Below are 18,995 nucleotides of genomic sequence, written 5' to 3' on the forward strand. Positions count from 1 at the left end.
TGCAACCATCACTGCAGCCATCCTTCCAGCCATCACTGTAACCTCCCTCTAAACATCCCTGCAGCCATCACTGGAACCTCCCTCTATCCTTCCCTGCAGCCATCCCTGCAACCATCCTTCCAGCCATCACTGCAACCTCCCTCTAACCATCACTGCAGTCACCCCTGCAACCTCCCTCTAGCCATCCCTGCAGCCTCCCTCTAGCCATCCCTCAGCTATCCCTGCAACCATCTCTGCAACCATCACTGCTGCCAACCTTCCCTGCTGCCAACCTTCCAGCCATCACTGCAACCTCCCTCGAGTCGTCCCTTTAACCATCCCTGCGTCGTCCCTTTAACCATCCCTGCAGCCTCCCTTTAACCATCCCTGCAGCCTCCCTTTAACCATCCCTGCAGCCATCTCTGCAACCATCACTGCAGCCATCTTTCCAGCTATCACTGGAACCTACCTCTATCCCTGCAGCCATCTCTGCAACCTCCCTCTAACCATCCCTGCAACCTCCCTCTAACCATCCCTTCAACAAATCCCTGCAGCCATCTCTGCACCCACCACTGCAGCCATCCTTCCAGCCATCAGTGCAACCTCCGTCTAACCATCACTGGAATCTACCGCTATCACTGCAGCTATCCCTGCAGCCTCCTTCTAACCATCCCTGCATCTATGCAACCACCACTGCAGCCATCCCTACAGCCATCACTACAACCTCCCTCTAACCATCCTTCAAGCCATCACTGCATCATCCCTCTAACCATCACTGCAGCCATCACAGCGACCTACCTCTATCACTGCAACCATCCCTGCAGCCATCCCTGCAGCCATCCCTGCAGCCATCCCTGCAGCCCTCCCTGCTGCCATCACTGCAACCATCAATGCAACCTACCTCTAATCATCCTTGCAGCCATCACTACAACCTATTGCTAACCATCAATGCAGCCTCCCTGCAGCCACCCCTGAAACCTACCTGCAGCCATCACTGCAACCTACCTCTAACCATGACTGCAACCTACCTGCAGCCTCCTTCTAACCATCTGTGCAGCCATCCCTGCGGCCGTCCGCGCAGCCATCCCAGCGGCCATCCCAGCGGCCATCCCAGCAGCCATCCCTGCGGCCATCCCAGCAGCCATCCCTGCGGCCATCCCTGCAACCATCCCTGCAACCATCCCTGCAGCCATCACTGCAACCATCCCAGCAGCCATCACTGCAACCATCCCAGCAGCCATCACTGCAACCATCACTGCAACCATCCCAGCAGCCATCTCTGCAACCTCCCTCTAATCATCACTGCAACCTCCCTCTAATCATCACTGCAACCTACCTCTATCCCGGCAGCCATCCCTGCAACCATTCCTGTAGCCATCACTGAAACTCCCTGCAGCCATCTCTGAAACCATCACTGTAGCCATCCTTCCAGCCATCACTTTAACCTCCCTCTAACCATCCCTGCAACCTCCCTCCAGCCATCACTGCAACCATCCCTGCAACCTACCTGTAACCATTACTGCAGCCACCACTGCAACTTACCAGTAACCATCAATGCAGCCATCACTGTAACCTCCTTCTAACCTCCACTGCAACCTACCTCTAATTATCTCTGCAACCATCACTGCAGCCATCACTGCAACCTTCCTCTAACCATCACTGCAACCTACCTCTATCCCTCCAGCCATCCCTGCAGCCATCCCTGCAGCCATCCCTGCACCCATCCTTCCAGCCATCCTTCCAGCCATCACTGCAGCCATCCTTCAAGCCATCACTGCAACCTCCGTCTAACCATCACTGCAGCCATCCCTGCAGCCTCCCTCTAACCATCCCTGCAGCCATCTTTGCAACCATCACTGCAGCCATCCCTCCAGCCATCACTGCAACCTCCCTCTCACCATCACTGCAGCCATCCCTGCAGCCTCCCTCTAACCATCACTGCAATCATCCCTGCAACATAATTGCAGCCACCCCTGCAGCCCTCTTTCCAACCAATGCTGCAGCCATCCCGCCAGCCAATGCTGCAGCCATCCCTCCAGCCAGTGCTGCATCCATCCCTCCAGCTATCAGAGTAACCATCCTTCCAGCCATCAGTGCAATCATCCCTGCAGCCATCCGTGCTGCCCTCCCTGCAGCCTCCCTCTAACCTCCCCTGCAGTCATCTCTCCAGCCCTCCCTGCAGCCTCCCTCTAACCTTCACTGCATCCTCCCTGCAGCCACCACTGCAGCCTCCCTCTAACCTCCTCTGTGGCTGTCACTCCAGCCATCAATGCTGCCATCACTGCAGCCTCCCTCTGACCTCCCCTGCAGCCTCTGTCCAGCCATTACTGCAGCCTCTGTCCAGCCATCACTGCAGCCTCCTTGCAGACACTAAACCAGCGAGGGATAGACTGCAGAACAGCCACCAACTGAACTCTGTTTCAAAAGCAAGGCCTTTCAGTTCTGCTTAAAGATAGCCTTTCTCCTGGTTTGGGGTCTGCAGACACTTCCACACTCTGCTCTCATTTCCTCAAGCTGGTTAATATATATATTCAGTGAGAAAACCAAAGGTCACATGGATGTTATAGTTGGGTTGATGTTTTACCCACACAAAGCAATAGAAACTTAGCAGTTATAGTTTGGTCGTGTGCGACAGCGGTTGGCCGCAGGGCCTGACCTGCGGCCAGACCCTGTGGCCAACACCCCTAACCACTCATCCCCAAGCTGCGTACGGCCCTTAGGCCGTGCATGGCGGGAGTTGGCTGCGGCCTGTCTCTCTGGGTGTGAGAGGGTGTATCTGGGTGTGAGAGTGTCTTTCTGGGTGCGAGAGTGGGTGCATAAATGTCATTAGTGGTTGCATCAGTTTCGGTGTGGGTCTGTGAGTAAGTGCATGAGTTTCATTTTGTCTGTGAGTAGGTGCACGAGGGTCTGAGTGAGTCTAAGTGTCTGAGTGGGTGTGTGAGGGTCTGAGTAGGGCTGTGAGTGGGGGCATGAGGGTCTGAGGGGGTCTGTGAGTGGCTGCATGAGTGTGAGTGGGTCTGTGAATGGGTGAAAGATTGAAAAAGAGTAATTGACAGAAAAAGCGAGTGAAAAGAAGAGAGATAGTGTTTTTTAGGCTTTGACGGATGATATACTTAGAATGAGATATTTCTGGATGAACTGAAAAGAAAAATGTATTTGTCAAAATGAGTGAGATCACATTTCAGTATAAGCCTTCACCTTTTAAAGTTTAAAATAAATTAAAGTGAGGAAATGACCACAGACACACCTGGACTAGAACCACAGATGACTACTTACTGTAGTCATTGCATGAAGAGACCATTGCAATGAATATCTCTCCCTCTCTCTCTTCCATTCCATTATGGGGATGGAAGAGAGAGAGAGTGACAGGACCACGGGGGCCTCAAGGCCTCGCGGTCCTAGCTATCTACCCAGGTCCTGTGGGAGCAATGTTTCCATCTGTCTTCCCTGCACCACCTGTCTTCCCAGTAGGCACCACTGGAGACATACATGTCATAGTAATTTTTCAAATTGCTGTGACATCCATATGTCGGGGACACATGGGTACACAACATATATTGCGCACATCTGTCACTATGGTGTCGGTGTTCATTGGCAAATGAATGCTGGCACCACTGTGACAATACATTCACATCTGTCATCTGTGTGCATGTGTGCACATTGCCAGGGGACCTGTATGTGTCATGCTGTACTGCAAGTTGTGTGAGAGTCAGGACGTCTGTGTGTGTGTGCATGCACTGCGATTGGCAGGTTGAGATGTGGGTGTGAGTGTGTTTGTGCATCTGAGTATGTAATTTTGTTTGTGATGTGTGAGTGCAGTGCCAGTGGTGTGTGTATGTTGTGTCATGGATGTGTGGCACTGTGTATTTTCTGCATGTACGGGTTGTGTTGTGTCGGACTTGCAATGGGTAATTGTGTGTTGTATAGTGCGGGGGTGCACCTATGGCTAAGGGACAGTGAGTGTGTGTGTGTGCGCGCGCGTGTGTGTGCCACTTACCTCCCTTCCACAGCCCCTGCCATTGCATGGACTCCATTGAGTAATGCTGCAGGAACACCACCTACAGGACTGTAATATCTAAATACAGCAGGGGGAACACTGTTGCCTTAACAGTTTTCTAGAGCCCGCCGCCAACGCAGCTTGGCGGTAACATCAAATCAGGCCTTATGTTTTAAAATATCTTCTGTTGTAAATGAAAAATCTCCGTATTTTCTAGAGTTTAAGAATATACGATTTCTGGAGGCTTTTTTCAAAAAGTTTATCTTGTTTTCTTTAATCTCCCCATTAAATGAGGGTGGTATTTGGGGCTAGGGAGAGCTCTGTGCAATATTCCCTCAGTTCATTTTGGATTTGTTTACAGAATTTGGAAGTATTGCATGAATCAGTGTTCCTCATACTATATGTTCTTGTTTTTGTTTGTTTCTGAATGACTATTATTTTTAAGAAGTAGCTGTTATTTTTGTCTGAACATTTTTTTAAAAGATAGATGTTGTTTATGCATTTAAGGGTAGCAAGTCGAGGCAAGGCTCTACAGAAGTCTTGCAGTTTTGATTAAGCGAAGGAAGTTCAGGTAGTGATAAGTCAAACCAACAGAAGAAAAACGTTGACATTAGTGCTTTTTGTCCTCTACTTATTCAATCTCACTTACTCTACTAGTCTCTCTAAAACATCTCGCATAGCCAATTCTAACACTGTTTGGCAAACTAAATATCCGGTCGTAACCTTCCCTAAAACACAATATGGATCCCAATTTGCAGAGTTCATATTAAACTACTACGGACATCTTGTTCTACCGTCTGAAGAAACCGCAGATGTCCTTACCTGCTCGTCCTATAGACGCTCAACCAGACCTGTCGTATCCCTGCAAAGATCCGTATCTTTATTTGTATTCTAAGCTTCCACCGTTAAGAAAGCTCGTACATTCTTTTGTACCCGACCTCAAATATGTTTTCTCTCCCTCATCAACCACTTGTATCCTATCAGTCAATCAATCAGTCATTTGTAAAGCGCGCTGCTCACCCACTAGGGTCTCATGTCCTCCTCCTCCGTGTGAAACCGCACATGTCCTGTGGTATCTCTGTCTATTCTACTGCACCCTTCCAAGAGACCGTGAAGGTTTACCTGTCTCTCCAGAGAGACAAGGCCTGCTTTTATTTATCCTACCTTACCCCTCTGTAAAACACACCTATCCTTACCCTCTCTCGGAAGCTTGATGCTTTCTACTCTATCACTCCTCATGAAACCACACATTTCCTTCCTCTTAACAAGGACTGGTTCATCTTATTGTAGCGCGACAACCACATCTCATTCTGAACCCATTAAGGATCCGCATTTGTCCTGTCCAACTTCCGCTTAAGAAACCACATGCCTTGTTCAGTCCCTTTTTGAAGAAATTACGTACTTATTTCTCTTTAGGAAACCACAAGCGTGATATCATAATCTGAAAGAGACCACAAATGTCCTACCATAAACCAACCTAAGTGTCATGTGTCCTATTCCTAGCATCTTTAAGAGACTGCATCCCATCCTCTGCCCCTAATGTGAAACAACCTACAATCTGACCTTCCCTTTCTTGGGAACTGTCTGCTCTTTCCTAGTCTTCTAAAGAAACCATGCATGTCTTAAACTGCCTTAAAGGAGCTGCCCAGTGTACAGTAAACATGCAGTTGTCTTGGTCCCGTCCCACGATTGGCAGTCTAGAATATCTGGTGTTGTCAGCTGGGGTTTTGTAACGTCATTGACCGGAAGGCCCCTTTACAACACCACATCTGCCGCTCCATACTCCGCCTTGTGAAACTGCACCTCTTTTGTTACATCTTCTTAAACCTTGTATGCCCTAGCCCACGCCTCCTTAAAAACAACACGCGTCCCTTTCCTGACATCATCTGCCTTCCTTTACCGGGATACTTCCTTGAAAGAGAGGTTGTTATTGAGCTCCAAGAGCACACTGGCCATCGACAACTGCTCAGTTTCTGCCTGCCTGACTGCAGCCCGGAGAGGTCCCCGTGAGCGTGGACTCTGGAGAGCCTCCTGCCTTCTAGTGCCCTTGACTAACTGTGGTGACCACTCACCTGGTGCCTTTCTGCATGGACATCCCATCACTTTATCCCATACACTCAACCAGACCTTGCCTCTTGCAGTCACCTGTGCTACCACCAGGGCTCTATACTCACTATCCTGTGTTCAACCTCTACTTGTAACCCCTAAGAATCCTGCTGGAGCACCAGGGCATTTCACCCCATCATATTTAGACAGCACAACTCTGTTGTTGCTTTATGACAGGCAGCCCTGTCCACCCAGGGATGTCTCTTAAATACTTAGAAGTCATCCTAACCTTGACCATTTGGATTCCTCTCTGATGGGCGGCTTTGTACGCAGATCCATGAGCCTTGGAGTTTTTTTTTCCTACCCCACTAACTGTGTTTACCAAATCCCTTGTCTTCTAAAGATGTCAGTCTGACCTTCCATGGTCAGGTCTAGAAGAACAGCTTTGCCCCAGCTCTGCCTCTTGCACGTACCTAAAACCTACAGCATCCAGGTTCTCATCTTGTCCAGACCTAGATGGTGGCGGCAAATATCCTTCTGCACCGTTATCTACCTCATGAGCACCTCTTGAAAGCAACTTCTCTGGTTGCCCCTTCTGTCCAGTGACAAGCTCACAATCTTAATCCTAATCTGGAGAAGCAGCCAATCAAAGCTGTGCTATCCAGCAGACAGAAACCATGCACCCGCCCTAGCCCAATCCACCTAACTTGTATTCTGAGTTTGATTTCTATAAACATCTTTACGCATTCTGAGTCTGCTACTCCCATACGGAAGATTGGAGAGCAGTGGGTCGTTATCTGAGGGAACTGGGAGACTGGAAGCGTAAGAATATTGATATATATTGTTTCCCAGACCCGTCTGTTCTGTCCTACATCCACTCACTGACACCACCTGTGTGACTCTCTCCACTAGATAACGCTGCTGCTGGCCCGGAGTGCTCTCAGGATCGAAGCTCTGGAGAGAGGACTTCTGCTCCCCGCTGCTGTGAGCGGCGAGGGATCTCTGGAGTAAGGGAGGAGGTGATGCTGCGAGAGGTAAGGCAGGTGTATATAATTAAACTGTTCTACTCATCCCCTCCTTGAACCTTCTCGATCTTTCCTCAGTTGGGGAGTCACTGTGCTTCTTCTTCGTCAACATTTCATTGGCAGTCTCAGCTGAGATGCTCCGGAGGCCACGTGTGTTGGTGATCCCCATATGCACCTATAAATGACTCCTAATTGTTCAACTCTTAGAGGGAGTATTTGTTCCAGTGACGATGAGGATGTGAAAAGCTGCAGCCCTGAAAGGCTCCTTCTTGTTCTGTGTCTTGCCTCACTTCGAGGTGCTTTGGTTATAGTTGCAGTGGACCTCTGTTACCAATCCTCAAAATTATCTTTTAAATATCTTTCTGTCGTATACATCTGCCAAGTGTCTAACTTAAAGCTTTTAAGGTTGCTGCTTCATAGCTGTTTGCTGCGGGGGACATTTTTAAGGCTTTGCAGGTGAGGTGATCTGCCCAAACCTCATGGTGTGCAAGTATTCTAACCCTGATGTCCGGTACAACGTGTGTGTGTGTGTCTGTACAGGGCACACACCTAGTGTAGATTCTGGTTATTATTCTGTGCTGTGCATATTGGGTGGTTATTCAGCCTTCCACTGTTTTAGGGGAGCGGGGGCCTGGATCGGTTTGGGGTTGTCCTACAGCCAGCGGCTGGGCTTCGGGCAGGCTGGAGGCCTCCCGCCAATCATTGGGTACAAGCATGTAGTTAGTAGAGGAGGAACTTTTGTCGAGCAGGTACCTTTCATGTAAAATCTGCTGTAGGAGAGTGGGATGTGGGAGGCAGAGTATCTTTTTGATTATTTTCGTCTTTTCCCTTGTTCTGGTTGGAATGTGCGGGGCAGTATTGTGTGGAGCTGCTCTACGTAGTTTGGAGTGATTGGCACCACAAATCCAGGCAGGCGTGGTTTTTCTGTCTGACTTTTTTTGTTGTTTGAAATTGCGGCTGTCCTCAGGGTGGGACCAGGAGGAAAGGTGATTTACATTGTTAATTGTAATGGTTTGTCAGAACTTTAAAATGTCCAGTAGGAAGCACCACAGAGCTCTGAAGATCACAGAAGGTCTGGTAAGCACACACACACCTAAGGAGCCAGATAAGAGGCCTGACCTACCTGAGATGCTGTTGCTTCTTACACATCGTCTAAAAATGCAGATCTTTGGCTACATGGAATGTACAGGAACTCAATGTGTTTCTGGTGAGACACAGTCGGGGTCATTATGACCCTGGCGGTCCTGCTCCGCCACGCCGGCGGCCAGACCGCCGACAGCCTGGCAGTGCAGGACAGCCAAATTATGACAAAGGTAGTCAACTGGCTGCATTGCAGCCAGTTTGACCACCTGTACCACCAGGGGGGTAGGACAGCCTGGCTCAAGGTTGACCACCTAACACCGCCCACGGTATTTTGAGTATCCTTACCCCCAGGGATTCCATGGTGGCTGCCCCGCCACGGAATCCCTTGCGGTAAAGATACTGGCTACAGGAATACTAATTCCTGTTGCCACTCCAGGACTCCCCACCCTCCCCCGATCCCCATTCTGTACCCTCCTTCCCCCCCAGACCCCCATTCTGTACCCCCTCCTGCCCCCCATACATCCACACAGACACACATGACACATACATACACACACATACATGCACACTTATTCACACACACATGGCTACGACCCCCCCCATCTCACATACATGCAGTCATACAGGCACACATACACTTGCATGCACACGCACACAACACCCCCACCCTCTCCATTCACACAAACCCCCATTCACACACACAACACTCATCACCCCGCCCTTCCCTGTCGGTCGATCACCTTACCTGGTGGTCGGCCGGGAGGGAACGGGGTCCATGGCGCTTGCTTCGCCGCCAGCACCCCGTCACCACAACACCGCCATGCCGTTTACAGTGATGTAATACGGCGGGAGGTGTTGTGGTGACGTGGTAGTGGAGCAACCTCCACTAGATCGCCAACCGCCAGTATGGCTGCTGGCTGCTTGTAGGAGGCTGGCCTGGCTTGTAGTGGGTACCAGAGGTACTTACACCTTGTGCCAGGTCCAGTTATCCCTTATTAGTGTAGAAGAGGTGTTTCTAGCAGCTTAGGCTGATAGAAGGTAGCTATGGCAAAGCAGCTTAGGCTGAACTAGGAGGCATGTAAAGCTCCTACTATACCACTGGTGTCATATGCACAATATCATAAGAAAACACAATACACAGATATACTGAAAATAAAGGTACTTTATTTTTGTGACAGTATGCCAAAAGTGTCTCAGTGACTACCCTCAGTATGAGGATGAGAAATATACACAAGATATATGTGCACAAACCAAAATTATGCAAGTAATAGCAAAAGGAAGTAATGCAAGCAATGTAAAGTTACAGTAGATTGCAATAGGAGCACATAGGTATAGGGGCAACACAAACCATATACTCCAAAAGTGGAATGCGAACCACAAATGGACCCCAAACCTATGTGAGCTTGTAGAGGGTCGCTGGGACTGTAAGAAAACAGTGAGGGTTAGAAAAATAGCCCACCCCAAGACCCTGTAAGGTAGGTGTAAAGTGCACCTACAACCCCCAGAGAGCACAGAAGTCGTGATAGGGGGATTCTGCAAGGAGAACAAGCACCAGCAATGCAACAACAGTAGATTTCCAGGCCTGAGTACCTGTAAGACAAGGGGACCAAGTCCAAGAGTTGCGACAGTGTCGAGAGTAGGCAGGAGCCCAGGAAATGCCAGCTGAAGGTGCAAGGAAGCTGCCACCGGGTGGAAGAAGCTTGGTGTTCTGCAAGAATGAAGAGGACTAGGAACTTCCCCTTTGGAGGATGGATGTCCCACGTCGTGAAGAAGCTTGCAGAGGTGATCCCACGCAGAAAGACCGCAAACAAGCCTTGCTAGCTGCAAGGGTCACGGTTAGGGTTTTTGGATGCAGCTGTGGCCCAGGAGGGACCAGGATGTCGCCACTTGGATGAGGAGACAGAGGGGGCGCCCAGCAAGTCAGGGAGCCCTCACAGAAGCAGGCAGCACCAGCAGAAGTACCTGAACAGGCACTTGGAAGAAGAGTGAACCGGAGTCCACCCAAAGTCACAAAAGGGAGTCCCACGACGCCGGAGGACAACTCAGAAGGTTGTGCACTGCAGGTTAGAGTGTCGGGGACCCAGGCTTGGCTGTGCACGAAGGAAATCCTGGAATAGTGCACAGGAGCCGGAGCAGCTGCAAATCACGCGGTACCCAGCAATGCAGTCTAGCATGGGGCGGCAAGGACTTACCTCCACCAAACTTGGTCTGAAGAGTCACTGGACTGTGGGAGTCACTTGGACAGATTTGCTGAGTTCCAGGGACCACGCTCGTCGTGCTGAGAGGGGACCCAGAGGACCGGTGATGCAGTCTTTTGTTGCCTGCGGTTGCAGGGGGAAGATTCCGTCGACCCACTGGAGATTTCTTCAGAGCTCCTGGTGCAGAAAGGAGGCAGGCTACCCCCAGAGCATGCAGCACCTGGAAACAGTCGAGAAAGCTGGCAGGATGAAGCGATACAAGGTTGCTAGTAGTCGTCTTGCTACTTTGTTGCGGTTTTGCAGGCGTCCTGAGCAGTCAGCGGTCGATCCTTTGGCAGAAGGTGAAGAGGGAGATGCAGAGGAACTCTGGTGAGCTCTTGCATTCGTTATCTGAAGAATTCCCCAAAGCAGAGACCCTAAATAGCAAGAAAAGGAGGTTTGGCTACCTAGGAAGAAGGATTGGCTCCTAAGATAGGTAAGAGCCTATCAGAAGGAGTCTCTGACGTCACCTGCTGGCACTGGCCACTCAGAGCAGTCCAGTGTGCCAGCAACACCTCTGTTTCCAAGATGGCAGAGGTCTGGGGCACACTGGAGGAGCTCTGGGCACCTCCCCTGGGAGGTGCAGGTCAGGGGAGTGGTCACTCCCCTTTCCTTTGTCCAGTTTCACGCCAGAGCAGGGCTGGAGGATCCCTGAACCGGTGTAGACTGGCTTATGCAGAGATGGGCAGCACCTGTGCCCATCAAAGCATTCCCAGAGGCTGGGGGAGGCTACTCCTCCCCAGCCATCACACCTATTTTCAAAGGGAGAGGGTGTTACACCCTCTCTCAGAGGAAATCCTTTGTTCTGCCTTCCTGGGCCAGGGCTGCCTGGACCCCAGGAGGGCAGAAACCTGTCTGAGGGGTTGGCAGCAGCTGCAGTGGAGACCCCAGAAAGGCAGTTTGGCAGTACCTGGGTTCTGTGCTAGAGACCTGGGGGATCATGGAATTGTCACCCCAATGCCAGAATGGCATTGGGGTGACAATTCCATGATCTTAGACATGTTACATGGCCATGTTCGGAGTTACCATTGTGACGCTATACATAGGTAGTGACCTATGTATATTGCACGCGTGTAGTGGTGTCCCTGCACTCACAAAGTCCGGGGAATTTGCCCTGAACGATGTGGGGGCACCTTGGCTAGTGCCAGGGTGCCCACACACTAAGTAACTTTGCTCCCAACCTTCACCAGGTGAAGGTTAGACATATAGGTGACTTATAAGTTACTTAAGTGCAGTAGTAAATGGCTGTGAAATAACGTGGACGTTATTTCACTCAGGCTGCAGTGGCAGGCCTGTGTAAGAATTGTCAGAGCTCCCATGGGTGGCAAAAGAAATGCTGCAGCCCATAGGGATCTCCTGGAACCCCAATACCCTGGGTACCTCAGTACCATATACTAGGGAATTATATGGGTGTACCAGTATACCAATGTGAATTGGTAAAATTAGTCACTAGCCTGTTAGTGACAAATTTGGAAAGCAGAGAGAGCATAACGACTGAGGTTCTGGTTAGCAGAGCCTCAGTGAGACAGTTAGGCATCACACAGGGAACACATACAGGGCACATACTTATGAGCACTGGGGCCCTGCCTGGCAGGGTCCCAGTGACACAAGGACTAAAACAACATATATACAGTGAAATATGGGGGTAACATGCCAGGCAAGATGGTACTTTCCTACACTGCTTCCCTGCCTAATAGTGGCGGCCAGCAGCCAAACTATGGCGGTCTGAAGACCGCCAACACTGGCGACCATTTGGCGGGCGTGACATTGGCGGTCTTTATGAAAGGCCGCCAATGTCAAAATGAGGACCCGTGTGTATGGTTTTCTGAAGTGGATTAAGATTCGGATTGGTCTGCTCCAAGAAATGCATTTGGTTTACTGCGAAGTGGGAAAGTTTAGGAAATAGTGCAAGGGTATGTGTTTGAAGCTATTCAGTTTATTCCACGGGGTACTAATATGGATTGCTGCTGGAGCGCCCTTTAAAGAGCAGGTCCGTAATTCTAAACCCACAGGACAGATACGTTATTGTTTTAGGTCTCCTGGATGGCATGGAAACCTCTATGGTAAACTCTTATGCTGTAAATAATGCTGATAAGTTCTACTTTGGGTGTCTCCTGCAAGCAGCATCGCAGTCTGTGGGCATGAGGTTAGTTTGTGCCGGAGATCTCAGCAGCATTCTGAATTGACATATTGATAAACTCCTCCGAAAGGCTGAAACAAATGCAGGTTTGAAAACCGCTCTGGAAAACCTGTGTGCATTCGACAATACTGACATTTGGAGGCATCAACCCCTGACTGAGAACTTTTATTCTCACTCTTCCCACATCCAGAATGCACACAACAGAATAGATTACATGGTGGGGATGAAAGAGGAGTTAGTGAAATGCAGTGACTCCGCCTATTCTAACAGATTCTTCTCTGACCACTCTCCACAGACACATTAATCCACTCTAGAGACTTAAAATGAGCTCCTGACTGATCAGGCTTTCATTTTGTACACTCATGATTATACATAATAGTTCTTTCAGAATAACCATCACACAACAGACAGTGGAGCAGCAGAGCGGGAGGCCTACAAGGCGGCCCTGAGAGGGGTCTGCATCTCCCAGGTTACAGGAGTGCAGATCACGGGCAGTTTGGGCTCAAGAGCTGTGCCCCTCTGAAATTCCTACATGCTTACCTTAAAACATATTAAACAGGTCGATTTATTTAGAGGTACGATTGTATATCTAAACAAAAAGATTTATTTAAGTCTGGGCGGCCTGTCCCAGGTTGCCTGCCCCGCCTTTCTGTGAAGCAGCAGAGAGAAGTCTGGCAGTAAATCAATTTTCTGTAATATGGCACATAATACAAGACTTACCTTTTAAAGCCCTTCATTGCCGTTGTAGTCCATGGTGGTATCCGCTATAGGCCAGTGACGCTGTCAGCATCACGGTTTCGGGCGTCGGAGTCTGCGTACCTGCGTGAGGCCAGACGTTCGTCATTCACAGACATAGATCCACCCTTTCCAGTTCCTCACATGGTAGGACTGGATACAAGCACCTTGACCTCGGGTAATGGTGGTATAATGCTAATGTTATGTATGTTGTGCTGAGACCCCGGGCAGGCTAACCTCGTCCAGTTTGACACCACCTGCCCTGCTGCAAGCTGCTAGCCCCTTTAGAAGTGGAGCCGTTGTTCCCCTGCAAAATTGATGCAAAAAAATGATCCGGGTTTTTGTTCCCTTACGAAGTTGATCAACTGTCCGAGTCAGCGCAATGTGAGAAATGTGTACTTGTAGTAAAGGCAGTTCGATGGTGTATGGCGTTAAAACCAGCTCTATCTTAATGCCCTAGCATTAATGCCAAAAATATTGATTGATTGATTTACGAGCAATAAATGTTAAGGTAATGCATGTCAGCGACATAGGTCCTCTTTTATTTCACATGTTTCACTTAGTCTTGCATTTGCCAAGAGTGTTAGCTATTTCATTGTGTTGTGTCTCTGTATTTTTTGTGCATCTTATTACTCCGGCATTGTGCATACTTCCAGCCGTGCCATGTGCTTATGAGGGGCTTTGATTGAGAGCGCTGGCACTGAGGCTGTAGGCAATGTAAAGTGCCTGTCAGTGGGTCGGCCTCTCTGCAGAGCACACAGAACAATGGTCACGTATTCCAGATGCAATTAAAATTCTATGTGAATGTGTGTGAAGGGGGGACACGGATGACAAACTATTTACAAGGCAAAAGTAAAAGAAAATAAAGTGCTTAAATATGAGTGGGTTGCTTTACAAAGCACTGTTTCCCAATCTTTTTTTTTTAATTTTGTTTTCTCAGGAGGAAGACACCCCCCCCCAGGTCCCACGCTTGTCCATTAAGCTTGCTCGCTTCGCTCACTCGATAAGTCATGCCCAACTTCTATGCCTCACCACTTTAAAATGACATGAGCCGGCCGTACATATAGATGTATTTGGAGTGTACACTCCTTGACTCAAGAAAATGTTGGCAGACGTAGACGAAAGTCCAACTAACCCCCAGTAGAACCCAACTAATAGACATGAAAAACCAGATAGAGTATACCTGGGCAAAACTAGATAAATGCACCCAAACACACTGCAGACAAAGCTTTTTTTTTTAGGAAGGAGGCATAGCTCTCCATGGATGTTACAGTGGTTATTAAAACATTTTTAAAAAACACACACATTCTGAGCTTGCCCCAGAGGAAGAACTGTTTATAGTGGCTGACAAATTCCGGGATTGCTTGGCAAAGGGCCCTGCTCAACCCAATGATATACTGAGGACAGAGATGCTATACTACTTAAGTGGGATGGAACTCGTGCGATTGATGGGCGAACAGGATGAATATTTTTGGAAGCCTCTCCTTCTATTCTAGAGCTCAAGGATGGTCTAGACCCAATCAGAAGCACAAAACACCTGGAATGGATGGTATCTCCGCTGACGTCTACCAGGCAGTACCACCACAGCTCCTAAATATAAAGTGCTGCGAGTGTTGAGGAGGCACGTGTGCCGGGTCGACCCCTCTCCCCCTCACAGAGATGAGCAACAAATATTCTGATTCCTAAAGAGGGGTCTCCCTGGTCTCCGTGTACTGATGCTTTTCAATGGTGAATATGGATGTTAAGCTGCGCAGAAAGCTTTAGCGAACAGACTGCTGTGGGTGCCCTTATCCATGAACTGGGTTTATGACTGACGCATATCATGTGGTTACTTGAGACCTACGGGGCACCCTAGATTTACAGTGCGCCTTTGACACTGCGGACTCAGCCTCTACCTAATTATGGACCAACTGGGTTCTGGGCCCACCTTTGCCGGTGGGTCAGACTTCTGACAGGCTAGGGTGTGCATGGGGGCTTGATGTCAGATGCAACAGTCAGAGATGCCTGTTGTCCCCTACACTGTCTGCACTTCCAGTGGAGTCCCTGGCCTGTAGACCGAGAGAGGCACTGCGATACTCCTTGTGTCCAGTCTAATCGGTGACCCACCCCCTTCATGCTGAACTGAAGACATTTAGAAGAAGTTCTGGATCTAACACAAGCAAGAGTAAATCAAGGACCCTTTAGTATGGGAGGGTGACTGGCTGCATGTGACCCCTCGCTGATCTGGAAATAGGCAACCAGGTATTTAGGCATTGAGGTCACACGTGACCCCAGGGCTCAAAACATTTTTACTAAAGGGAGAGTACTTAAGGGACCTGGTCATCGTGGAACTTTGGAAAATGCTTTCCCTGTGAATTACAGGTAGAATATCTCTAGCAAAGTTGATATTTCTCTGTGCTGTTGATATGTGCTGCAGTATTCCATGTGCCCTATACCAGTTAGCTCACTGTGCAAGCTTGGTACACAAATGTGCGGTTTGTTCGGGACGGGCAGACGCAGTTGTGTCAGGCTGATGACACAAACCCTCCCACAGTTGAAGGGTGGACCCAGTGAGTGAGACCTCTTCTTTTTTGTTGTTGTTATCTTAGCCTACCAGACAGCACTGTACTCTGCACTCTACACCATTCGACTCGACTCTACGCTACTGCCCTCTGTATTACTCAACTCTACCCTGCTAACTTGTAGCCATGCTGAACAGCAGCCATACTGCTGTACAAAATGGCTGAGACACATTGGCAAAGCCAGTAGCTGTTGCAAAGCTGAGAGCTATTGGCTTTGCCAATGCTTGTTATGTTATGCAGCAGGTCATCTCCAGCAGGCTGTGCACCGAACCTGGTGGAAACTGGGAGAAGATCCTCTTCTTGGACGTATGTGCAGCACGTTATGGGAAGCCTTCATTGTTGACCCAACATCGCCCAAGATACCCCGTATCTTACGCAAGAAGTGGGGACAGTCTGACAAACAATGGTACCGTCTGTACTCCAAAAACTTCCTTTTTGAAACTACGACAAGGACATGTCATTTGGTCATTGGTAGATTATGGGGGGGGGTGGGGTGGTGCATGATGGGTGGTTGTATCTAAATGTCAGGGTTCTGTCTTTTGAGCATTCAGGGTGCGCTCAGGCCAGTGCATCAAGAAGACATTCCCAGAAGCCCTGCTTGAAACACATGTTATTGCACAATCCTAAGCTTGGCTGGTGGCAGAGAGTTAATCACAGCCCTCTACGCAGCCTTAGAGCAGGATAAGGAGGCAGGCACAGGACAAGCCCTTGGGAAATAGACTCAGGATTGCCTGCAGCAGCCGACTGAATCTGCCTGGAGGAAATGATACAAGCAGGTTAAACAAATCTCCCCTAACACAGTTATTGCATTTAATGTTTTACACAAAACCTACCTCGTCCCCAGAAAACTTGCATAATCTACTGTGGCAGAACGTCTGTCTATAGTTGGTTCTGCACATGACACAGAGTTGTCACTGAACTACTGGGTTTTGGGGTGAAGTGTGAGAGTATTGTGTAGCAACAGGAAGCTTCTCGATAAATCCATAAAACAAAGTTTATTGGCGATACTACCTAGTAGGAAAAACTGCAGAATGAAACTATAAATGCTATGTTTCGGGAACTGTCATAGAAAACGGTGCACACCGATCCACTGGTGTCAGGAAATGGTGTCTATTATATTGGTTGTGCGTTCTCATTGTGTAATACGCTTATCAAGCCCTTTAGGATCCTTAGGTTTCATTTGACAAACCTTCAGCTCAACCATCTGTGGCTTTGAGCAGCAAGACTTACACAAAAGAACTAGTGTAAGGCATTGACACACCACCAAAACATATGAAGAAATCCAACACCAATTTATAACAAGCATTTCAGTGCAATATGTCTCACATTTGTGAGAGTTAGGAACTCTTGGCGCTGTAAATGACAGTGTCTTTTACCTATGTGTTTTGGTTTGGAGTGTGGTGGATGTATGCCAGGTGCCACAGCAATCCTCCCAGGCCTGGCACCGCAGAAGCGAGGACACCACAAGGTCGCCGTCTTGGAAGTGTTTTTGCCTCACTCCTACTGGCTGTGATATCCTAGAGATGCAACCCTTTCTAGTTTGTTGACTTAAACTTTTATAGCACCAAACAAGCCACAAAGAGGTACCATTTACCTTGGAGAATGAGGGTGTCAAAACAGTTAGGAGCAAAGAAAAGGGGGCGGACGTATATTTCTGTGTTAAACGTCTAAAGAAATTATTTCTGTACATTGGCAATACCAGTTTAACTTTTAAAAACATTGACTATACAAAGAGAATAACAGAAGAGACAGCTTAACTGGCCAGAAGGCTTCAAATGTCTGCAGATGGGTGAGACAGCGCTTCAGTGGTAGATGGGCTGACAGGATAGATTCCAGAGGTGCGACATCTGTGACCTTGGGTCAGTGTTTTAAATGGAAATACAGAAGTGGGGCTACTCTGTATTCATTTAAAGCACTGCCGTGGGTTAATAGTCTCATGACAGCCCTGGGCTCGGGACTGGACTCTGTAGAACAGATACATGTACCTAAATCTCCTGGGCCTTCAACGGTGCCTTTTCAGTGCATATATTTGTGCACTGGGAGATGGTTTTGAGGTGAGAATTATCTCTGTTGCGTTGGCTACTCGCAGTCTGAAGTCTTGGCCTTGCCTTCTGGGCCACTCCGAGTAGAGCGTGAAGCCAGAGTTTGGACGAGAGTGTTTTTGCGCCCAGACCAGTGGTGCCCAGTGAGGCTCCTACAGGGCTGGTTTATTGCCATTTTTTCGGGCTATGAAAATAATTCAAATGTATGTTTTTCTTGGAAATCCAAGGTAGGTCCAGAACCATGTCAGAGTTTCTTTATACCCACATAAGATAAATTACATAAAAAATAATTTATATGGACCTTATTTACACATTGGTCACCCTGCAAGCCTGGCATGGATCCTGCCTTCCCAGTCCTTCAATGGACATGTGCGTTCTATAATGACATGCAATAAAGTGCTCTAATAAAATCAGTGTGTACCTATAATATTTTTATAGCTGTAGGAAAGTACCCTCTTGCTTGGCATGGTTACCCCCATTTTCTGTCTGTTGTCAGTGTGTTTGACTGTGTTCACTGGGATCCTGCTAACCAGGACCCAGTGTTTATGCTCTTTCCCTTCAAACATGGTTACTTGAACAATTTTCACCCGACATGTGGCATACTGGTGCCCCATGTAAGTCCCTAGTACATGGCACCCAGGGCATTGAGGTACCAGGGGATCCCCGTGGGCTGCAGCATGTATTATAACACCAATGGGGAGTCCATGCAAAGTGTAGCTGCAGGCCTGCCATTGCAGCCTATGTAAAAGGGTGCATGCACTTTTTCACTGCTGGTCACTGTACCGGGTGACAGTAAGTCACCCCCTATGGGCAGGGTGCAAGTACCTGTGTGTGTGGGCACCCCTGAGCAAAGGTGCCCCCACAAACTCTAGTGCCATTTTACTGGACTTTGTGAGTGCGGGGACGTCATTTTATGCATGTACTGGACATGGGTCACTACCTATTGACAGCTACATAATGGTAACTCCGAACCTAGGCATGTTTGGTATCAAACATCTCAGAATCATACCGTGATGCATGGATCCTGCATCACGGATGGTGGTCTGGAGTAGTCCTCTTGGTCCTCTCTGCCAGTTGTCCAATTTTGGTGGAAGTAAGCATTTCCCTTTCCACGCAGGACAATACCCCTCTGCACCGCATCTCTTGCAGC

General features: G+C 48.7%; 1 protein-coding gene across 3 annotated transcripts in view; it reads left to right on the top strand.

Annotated features, from left to right (window-relative positions):
• The window catches only part of MIPOL1 (mirror-image polydactyly 1), an 845,661-nt gene that overhangs the window by 8,593 nt on the left and 818,073 nt on the right, over positions 1-18,995 (top strand). For all 3 annotated transcript variants that reach the window (XM_069209145.1, XM_069209144.1, XM_069209146.1), the window contains exon 2: positions 6,935-7,056. The gene's annotated coding sequence lies outside the window, so the exon portion shown is untranslated. The remainder of the gene's footprint in view (positions 1-6,934; positions 7,057-18,995) is intronic.

The sequence above is a fragment of the Pleurodeles waltl genome, chromosome 9 (genome assembly GCF_031143425.1).
Source record: "Pleurodeles waltl isolate 20211129_DDA chromosome 9, aPleWal1.hap1.20221129, whole genome shotgun sequence".
NCBI lineage: Eukaryota > Metazoa > Chordata > Amphibia > Caudata > Salamandridae > Pleurodeles > Pleurodeles waltl.